Source organism: Coffea arabica, chromosome 7e (genome assembly GCF_036785885.1).
Source record: "Coffea arabica cultivar ET-39 chromosome 7e, Coffea Arabica ET-39 HiFi, whole genome shotgun sequence".
Taxonomy (NCBI): domain Eukaryota; kingdom Viridiplantae; phylum Streptophyta; class Magnoliopsida; order Gentianales; family Rubiaceae; genus Coffea; species Coffea arabica.
The window spans coordinates 41,950,297-41,959,283 of NC_092323.1; the positions used below are offsets into that span (position 1 = coordinate 41,950,297).

Below are 8,987 nucleotides of genomic sequence, written 5' to 3' on the forward strand. Positions count from 1 at the left end.
TCTGTGCAATCACTCAGTTGAAATTTTAGCTCAAAACACTATACAACGGAAAAGGAATAAGCAAAAGCACAAAAACACATAAAATCCGACATTTTAAAAGCAAAAAAAAATAATCCATGGAATTAATGTTTGGAACCTTTTTTACGGCATGCAATGCAGCTCCATGACCACCGACGCCAGCGCCAATAATGATGAGATCGTAATCAAAGGATTTGGGAGGGCTTCCATTATCATCCGAAGATGTAGAAACCTTCGTTGGACTCGCCTGCGCTTTTCTCGGAAAAATTAGCCTCTTTGCTCGAATAAACTGGCCGCGCTTCAGCTGCGAGGGAACTGAAAACCCAGAGATTTCTAATATTTCACCTGCAAGATCTAAGCAGAAGAAAATAAAAAACGTACTACGGGAAGGAAAGCAGATTTCTAATATTTCACCTACAAACTCAAAAGCATACTCAACAAGAAAAAAAAAAAAAAAAACAGATCTCTGGGTTTATAAATACTTCTGACTTTCGCTGCTTTTGGATGAAGATTTTACTACAGCTTTCTTTGTTTGCTCAAAGAAGGAGATGAAAGAATAGTATTTCAGACCTCTGGGTTATTAATCGAAAGATTAACAAATCTTAGGAGGAAAAATGTCTTTCTTTCTTGAATAAAGGAAACTGTAAAAGTTTGGGGAAATATTGGAGCTTACCAATTAAGATGATTTCTGTGTCTCATGCGTTTAGTAGCTTCATATCCAGACCAATTCTAACAAGGGAAAAAAATCAGTTAGAATCATATAATTGAAAAAAAAAGGAAAGGGAAGAAAGGAAAAAGGGGGGGGGGGGGGTGGGGGAACGGGAAGGAAAAACAGAGAAAAAAGGACCAAATAAAGAACAATAAAAAAGAACAAAGGAACAAAGAAAAGAAAGGAAAAATGGAAGGGGAGAGGAGAGGAGCTCTGGAGAGCAACGAAGCAGCGGAGATGAATGAGGGGAAAGAAAACAAGGGAAGCCCTAAAACAAATTTTTTGACACGTGAGAAATGCATGAGTGACGACCATCCTCCAACCAATAAACAACAGCCATATCAGCACAACAACCACCATCCTTAACAGATCCGTTTGCGCTTTTACTATATAGGTTGACAAAACAAATCCATGCAGGCCCATTTTCGTCAATTCTTTCATTGAAGATAGGATTGGCTTGTTTATACTGTGTTTGTACATGTAGAAGAAATGGTTTGGGGATTTCACTTAAGGAGCTGTAGTGGCCCTTTTTGTTCTCATAAGCGTGTATATACGAGCCTCCAAGCTCTTTGGTGTTACTTATTCGAATGGGTTGGATGAATACATCTCTGCCAAGCTGATTTTGCAATTTGATTGCTGTTCTGTTTTCCCTACACAATGCTGTTCTTCTTCCTCAAAAGTGATTGCTACGGTGCAGTAGAACTATGTAAGAGATTATTCTTGGCCAATTTGAGACGTCAGCTGAGATTCTTGTTTCATTTAGGATATGTACTAGATATTTTCGCTCTTTTATGTTCTGCATTAATGCATCTGTGTCTGAACTCTGTTGATTCTATTTGGTCAATACCTTTTCAGCAGTCAGGTGATGGGGCTACCTGTTGATTTCTTGTTGAAATTATCAGTATTAAATCCTTTTGTTTTCGTGGGCGGTTATCACCAAGACTGTCAGGCAGCGACTAGTACACTATGAAAAGGAAAATGGAGGAGCTACCATTATGTTTATTTCCATTCCCTACTTGTTTTGGCGAGCGGCGTCTTCAGAGAACATGGACTTTGAGCTTCCTGCATTAACAATAAGATAAGATGTTAATTTCCTATTCTGGTACCTAGGATTTCATTGAGGATCTGGCTGTATCGGAGGTAATGGTTTGAGGGAAGCTAGCTGGAATCCTTGAAACCTTAATTACAGGATGAAAATTTGCGCCGAAATGATCTGTTTAGTGGATGTTGTTGCAGCTATGAAGGAAATCAAGTAATTGGTGAATGGATAAGTAGTTCAAAGTTTGGAAGAAAGGAAGTTGACTTATTCAGTCGGATAGATAATTCAAATATGGTTTTAAAATTCAACAATATACTTATTCTCCATAAAAGATATCTGTTAGTACATGGGTGTCAGGGATTGTTAACAAAGATAGACGAATGATATTTGGCTATATTTTTCTTCTCTTTTGCTTGTGAATAAAAACGAAAATAAGAAGGTTAAATTTTTTTCTTGCCATTTTTAATCTCCTAATATGGGGAGTTCCAATCATCAATGGTTGTATGTTCTGTTATTGCAGAGTAAAGTGTTAAGACCAACACAGCGTCTAGTTGGATTTGCAATTCTCCACCAGGCATATTCTTCCCAGCAGCCTAGTTCTAACCCGTTCAGTTTTGTGCTTGTGAATGTAAGTATGCATATGTCTTCTCCTCATTGTATTTGTTGTTCTCAGGATTTTGTTTGTGCTCTATTAATGGTCAATTTTTAATAATCATGCACCGTGTAAGATTGTTCAGCTATGCAGTATGCACATCAACTGCATTTTTGACTTGTTTATTCAGTGATAGTAGAAAGCTGACAGTATTTTCAGTTAACTTTTATACGGAGTGCTGAGAATTATTGGACTGTCTGCTGTATGAAATACTGAGTCTAGTGAATTTAGATAACCACATGACCCTGATGTGGAGGCCTATTCATTACTGTGGGAAAGACTTCTTTTCAGAGCCTATTTTTGCTTCTAGAATAAGAAATCGTTGACAAATTAATAGTAACAAATCCTTTCTTATACTATAACGTATATCACTGTGGGCTGACACCAAGAAAGCTGCCAGTATGTTATTTTATAGGCATATCGATGTGTTCTATGTGTTAATTTCCAGAATGTGAGTGTTCTTTTGTTTGGTTATCAGGAAATTGTGGAGAATAATCCTGTCATAGCAGTTGAAGTTCTCATTAAGCCTGCAAATTCACCTGAAATTGAAGAGTATGTTCATCTTTTTACGTTATAGTATAAGAAACTTAATCTTATTAGTGTTCCGACAACAAATTTTTTTTATGAAATGCAGGTATTTTACTGTTCTTGTCAGTATGGATTCATAGAAAATAAGCAAGTAGGTGCAAAGAAATAGCTATCAGATGGAGTGTTCTTTTTGCGTGAAAATTAAAGCATCTTGGTAGGTACTACGATGGTCCAAAATAGATTTTCAGTAAAGCCTCATCTGCAATTCGAGACCTAGGATGTCCAGTCATCAATCTGTTGTGCAGAATTAAAGTTCAGCATATATTTTGCTTATGTGAGGAAAGTCGCAGGCATATAAGCATTTTCAGTAAACCGCAATAATGAACACTCAAAGAAAGAGGGGACTAAGCTGTGCATGTCATGGATGGTTCATGCACAAGTTGATTCACGAATGCTAATGAAAATCATGAATGGTTGGTTCACACAAGCTGTTTAGGAGAATCGATGAAATTATCTGCCAAATTAAGAGGCAGATTACTGAACATAGATTCACCTTCAGCTGTTGCAGAGTTAAACTTGGTGTTCTTTTGCTATTGTAACCTTTAACTACATCTCTGTATTGTAGTATTCGCTGTACCTGCATATGAAGTATGTATTGAATGATGGTTCTGCGCCTATTCTAACTCATTGTCATTATTTCTTGACTACTTTTTTCGTGTCAGCAGGACACTCTGCATGTTTTGTTTTTGTGTACGACCTTTAGACAGTGGAAGATGAACTTAATCGCCCAATCATCTTTGTCACTAACATTATTGGATAACTAATAAGAATAATTGCATTATTTAGTCAACATGAAATGGATTGGCAAATTATTAGATGGAGCAATGCTAGAACCTTATGTGGTTGAAAAGATAATTAATTCAGTTAATTATGGGCTAGTGGTTCTTTCGGCAACAGGTAAAATTTTAATGACACCATTGCTGAGTCAAAAAGTTTTTGAATAAAACTTAACTCTACGGAAGATAATTTATTTCATCTGTTGATTTATAGGGGGTTTTGTTATACGTCGAAATTCTTTCCTTTCTGAACATTTCCTTGCTTGAGTAACGTCAAAATTTACATTAGATATCTTATTAGAATTATTTTCCGTACTAGTCAACAAATGTATAAGGTGATTTAAAGGTAAAAATATCATTGGTGTTAGAATACCAGGTATGCAGTGATCCTGCAAGCTAAATTTTCAGTCACCTGAAATAACATATGACTTGGAATTAGTATTCCAGGTGACTCTGGACCGTAACAGGTTGTTGTGATTCGAATATTTTCAATGGCACACAAAGTTTCCTTTTCCATTTTAAGTTAAGACTCGATGAATATGAAAGTTCAATTCAAATTTTATGCACCTTGATCTGTTTTAAATATAAAGTGTTGACTACCTGGTGCATATGGCAGCTTTCATCTCTCAAACCTTGATTTATTCTCATTGATCTAATTTTACTAAATGTTGTCGAACCTTTGCAATGCAGTTCAGGATCTATTTATTGAAGTCCAAGCCTTTTGTATAGAGTTTTCAAGGATGAGAGAAGCAGCTATGTTGTTTAGGCTCCTTAAAAGCTTAGAATAAGATAGTCTGGTTTAATTTTACTTAGTTCTCTTTGTGTAAGATGATCCTGCCCTGTTGCTATGACGTTCTATTTTGAGGATAGCATCATGGCTTGTAATGTGAGGGGTAAAAGATAAAGCACTGCTGTGTATACTGAGGATTTTACGTCCATCTGGCGCTATCCCAGATAATGGGCATTATCTTTTTATTTCAAAATGCAAAAATGGCAGCAAGAAAGAAATCAACATGCAATTTGAAATTGATTGGAAGATTTCATTTTTGAAACACCTTTACTTCATTAAGCGACAGACGAGGAGATAAAAAGTGTGATTACAATGCTCTATTTGACTTGGTGGCGGATTCAAGGAAAGGGCACTGGGGATCCTTAAATTCCTATAGTACCCATAAAATTTTGATATAATTTCAAGTGTGCCCCTGAAGTTTTTTTATGAAGGATGTGAAAGAATTACGTGGTTCTTTAAATTAATTCATGAACTAAAATTTTGAAAGGATATGTGGAGCACAAAGTTCCATTTGAAGTAAACTAGAAAAAGCCTTTTCACCTCAACTTAGTGGTGAATATTTTTTTGCTTGAAATATTAGAAAAAGAGTAGGTAAAAAATTTTAGTGTTATTTTTGTCCCAATTGATAATTTTTTCTGGATCCGCCACTGATTTGACTTGCATGTATTCAATGACTAGAGCTTGAAATGAGCTTCAGCATGTAGCAAGAAACATGCTGATGCTACTTAGCTGTCATATTTTAATAGCTGTTACAACTTGATTTTTTTCCCCCCCCTAAATTAGTAGCTGTTGAAACTTTATATACCCGTGTTACTCTGGGTTCTCTCATTTGTCACCAGATGATAGCTATCTAGGAATTTTTTCCATACATCATTTTTATGCTACTGCTGAGGTTCACTTTTGATTTTGTTTTATACATATCAACAAATGGACATAGTGAAGCACAAGACAATGAGCAGCAATTCTGAGGCTCAAACCTCTAAGACACCAAAATTATTGAGTTACTTTGGCTAGTTGTAGGATCTATTTATCTAAAACTGTGTGCCTTTCAAGCATAATTGGATTTGTGTAGTTAGCCTCTTTCTTTCTTCAATCATTTTTATCTCCTGACATCAGCTGAAAAAGCCTCTTGCAACTTCACTGTAGACACCAAATTTTTGGTGTAATTTCATTTACTCCTTATTTCAGTTTTTTAGTCGCTTTTTAGTTTTTAGGTTTTAGGTTTTTGTTTTTGTTTTATTTTTAAGTTTTAGCATAGAGTTTCTAGGAAAAAGAAGAAGGAAAATCATTCAAAGGAAAAAACGAAAATTGGATTTGCATTTTAATTAAATTGTTTTTACTATTTTTTAATTTTGTTATTTAAGGTAAGGTAAAAAAAAAAAAAAAAAAAAAAACAGAAACGCGGCATGATGCTGCGTTTTGCCGCAGCTTGCAATCTGAGAGCTTCGGGCAGCCCTTGGCTGCAAATACAGAAAAAGGACTGAAGGTTTAGGGTTGGTTTTGTCCCCCATATAAATACAAATGAAAGCAGCAGCCGCAAGGGGGGGATTCTTAGGGAGTGAATGGCTATAGAACAAAAAAAAAAACAGCGAGAGAAAGAGGGGGATGGCGGAAAGAAAAGCTGAACAAAGAGGCTAGACAAAACAGAGGGAGCATACGGTCGGGGTTGGAGCAAGAACTGGAAACAACTGAAAGGGAGATAGAGAGAGGCTAGGAGTAACGGCTGAGGGATAGAAAGAAACCAGCGAGAGAAAGGAGAGGTTTTCAGAGAAAGAGGGCGGCTGCAAAAATCTGGAGAACGGCAAAAGAAAGAAGCAAAAAGAATAGAGGGGTTGCGACTAAGATCTGGAGTGAAGGCTAGGTCTTGAGAAGAAACTTGAAGAAAGCTTCGATCTTGGAGGGTGGAAGAGTTCTGGATAACGGCTAAAAACAGAAGGGAGAGAGTCCGAGAGTAGTGACGGCTAAGAGAAGGGTTTTGAAAGGAAGTCAACCAGGAAACTAGCAAAGGCTGAGAATAGAATCGAGAGGATGGCTGGGCAGTAGGGAGCTGAAAAAGAAAAGGTCTTCGGACAAAGGAACTCTGGGAAAGTTTTGAGAAAGTCTGCGAAGCTAAGAGCGAGAGCAAGAGGATGGCTCGACGAGGCAGCAACCTTCGTAGCAGAAGTTCTCGATTGCGGTTTTGGGAGCCCGTACGCGTTGCTGGGCAGATTTCAAGGCAGCTCAACCGCGCTTGCATTCTCAGGTAACCATAGTTTCCTCCTTTATTTGCTTTGGGCAAGTCCCTTTAATGAGAATACAATTCGATGGGGCAGGAATCTTGGGACATTTTTGGCTGCGGGTTCGGTTTCATGAGCTTTGTTGTGTTTGGTATCTCTTTGATGTCCCCGTGGCTGCTGTTTTGTTTGTGACTTTCGTAAGATTGGTGATGGATGTTAGCAGTAAAGGGTATAGGTTGCACAGCTTGCTAGTTTAGAAACTGATTTGCATAACTTATATGTTTGGTAATGAAAGGATGAAACCCCTAAGATTGCAGAGTTTTTTTTTTTTTTTGTTTTTTTGCCGAAAACTTGTCTGCTTGTGTTCTCTGCGTTTTATTGTTCAAGATCATGCCTTTGGTGTCCGGTTGAGATGTTAGCTGCGGTCGGATGGAAAATTTACGCTTGATGAACATAGCAATTGCATAGAATCGTGGCTGGAAAATTGCAGCAAACTGCTTTGTCTTTGTTTTGTGTGTGTCGGGTCTTGTAAATTGCGTGAAGGGTGGGATTCATATGTTGCTGGAGGTGTTGAATTGCTTGAACCATGATGGGTTACCTTGCTCTTACATCAGATGTCATGAAATCATGTTGCAAGCTCTGGAAAATTTCAGAAGAGCTGCATCAGTTGTCAAATGTTTTGCTGCAGAAAACTTTGCCGCATGTTTTTTCTTTTCTTCCTTCTTTTGCTATTTGGTTTTTATCCTTGATGGTCAGCTCCAATCTTTGTTTCAATCTTGCAACAAAAATTCATGTTTCATTTAGTTGGTAATTGATAGTTGAAACTTTGGTATTTGCTAAACTCGCTTGGCATGAGGAACTGGAAAAGGATTGCGGTTGAACTGGTGCAGAAGCAAAGAAGACTTTGCCTTCGTTGCATGCATGAAATAAATTCTGGAAATTGCACTTTGACCCCCGAAGTTCCCTTTTTCTTCGCTATGGCCCAGTCAATTGAATAATTTCATCAATTTGATCCTTAGTAGTTTTAATTTTTGCAATTCATTGCTTGTTTGTTTCAATTGACTACCATGCTTCGTTTCAATTGCACTTAATTCATTATTTTAGGGGCTATATGACCAAGTGAGCTTGTGTTTGCCTATTTTCTTTAATTTTCCCAAATAAATTGATACCTTGACCATTTCTTTTATTTTGGAGGATAATAAGTGATTTCACTTCATTGGGGCCCAATTGCAAGGGAGGTAACCTCTATCTCCTTGATTTTCATTTCTCCTATGTGATCCAACGTGCTAAGTGTGAATTGCATGTCTACGTTGCTTTCCTTGCCCTTCTTTAATTCCTTGCATTTATTTCATTTACTTTTTACTTTTATTTAAGTTATTCATTATGGGGTATGTGTACACCTCTTGGCTTGTAATAGATAGGGCTTGGCGAGCTTTCTTGTCCATTTTCCCTTTCCCCCCTTTGTTTTAGTTAGCAAATGTAATAGGTTCATTGCTTGCTTTTGTTGTTACGTGTTTAATCGCTTTATTAGGTCCTTGCATCTAGTCGAGCATGCTAAGTGTTATGTGCTACGTGTTTATAAGTGATTCGCATGTCTACTCGCTTTTTATAGTCATGAATAAATGTGATGGATGAATGGACGTCACCACACTAGTCCAATGCTAGTTGTGGCCCCCTTTCTCGTCACCACAATAGTCCAACGCTAGTTGTGGTTCTTGGTTCCGTTTCCACTAGTCCAATGCTAGTAGGAATTCATAGAAAGGGTTAGTCCAACGCTAGACCCAATAGGCCGTCCCTTTTTGTTAGTGCATACTTGCGTGCTCACTACATTTCATGCATTTTTCTTAGTTTTTATCATTTGGCATGCTCCTCCACCCTTTCCCCTTCATTTTAGACTTTTGCATTTTCATGCTAGTTATAGGGTACATTTGCCTGAAGAGTCCCCTTTCGATAAGGGAAACGAGCGAGTGTGGCTACAAAATAGCCTTAGCACGCTAGTTCCCCCCTTCTAATCAAAGGGAAGATTAAAGTCACAAAGTTAGGACTCCCCGTTCCCGTCTTGATGCATTCCTATAGGATTCATGCATTTTATTCATTCACGATCACATACACTTACTTTATATTCTCTTTTTTTTTTTTTTCTACATTCTCACTTCACACTACTTTAATTTTTGCACGTTTTCACTCAACTACTTACAC

At 37.4% G+C, this 8,987-nt stretch overlaps 1 long non-coding RNA gene across 1 annotated transcript; it reads right to left on the bottom strand.

Moving 5' to 3' along the window:
- LOC140011413 (uncharacterized) lies at positions 1-829 on the bottom strand. The gene is made up of 2 exons (XR_011818567.1): positions 692-829; positions 1-372 (listed from the first exon to the last, which is right to left on the bottom strand). It is a non-coding gene; the product is annotated as an uncharacterized lncRNA (long non-coding RNA).
- Between the last annotated feature and the right edge of the window lie 8,158 nt (positions 830-8,987).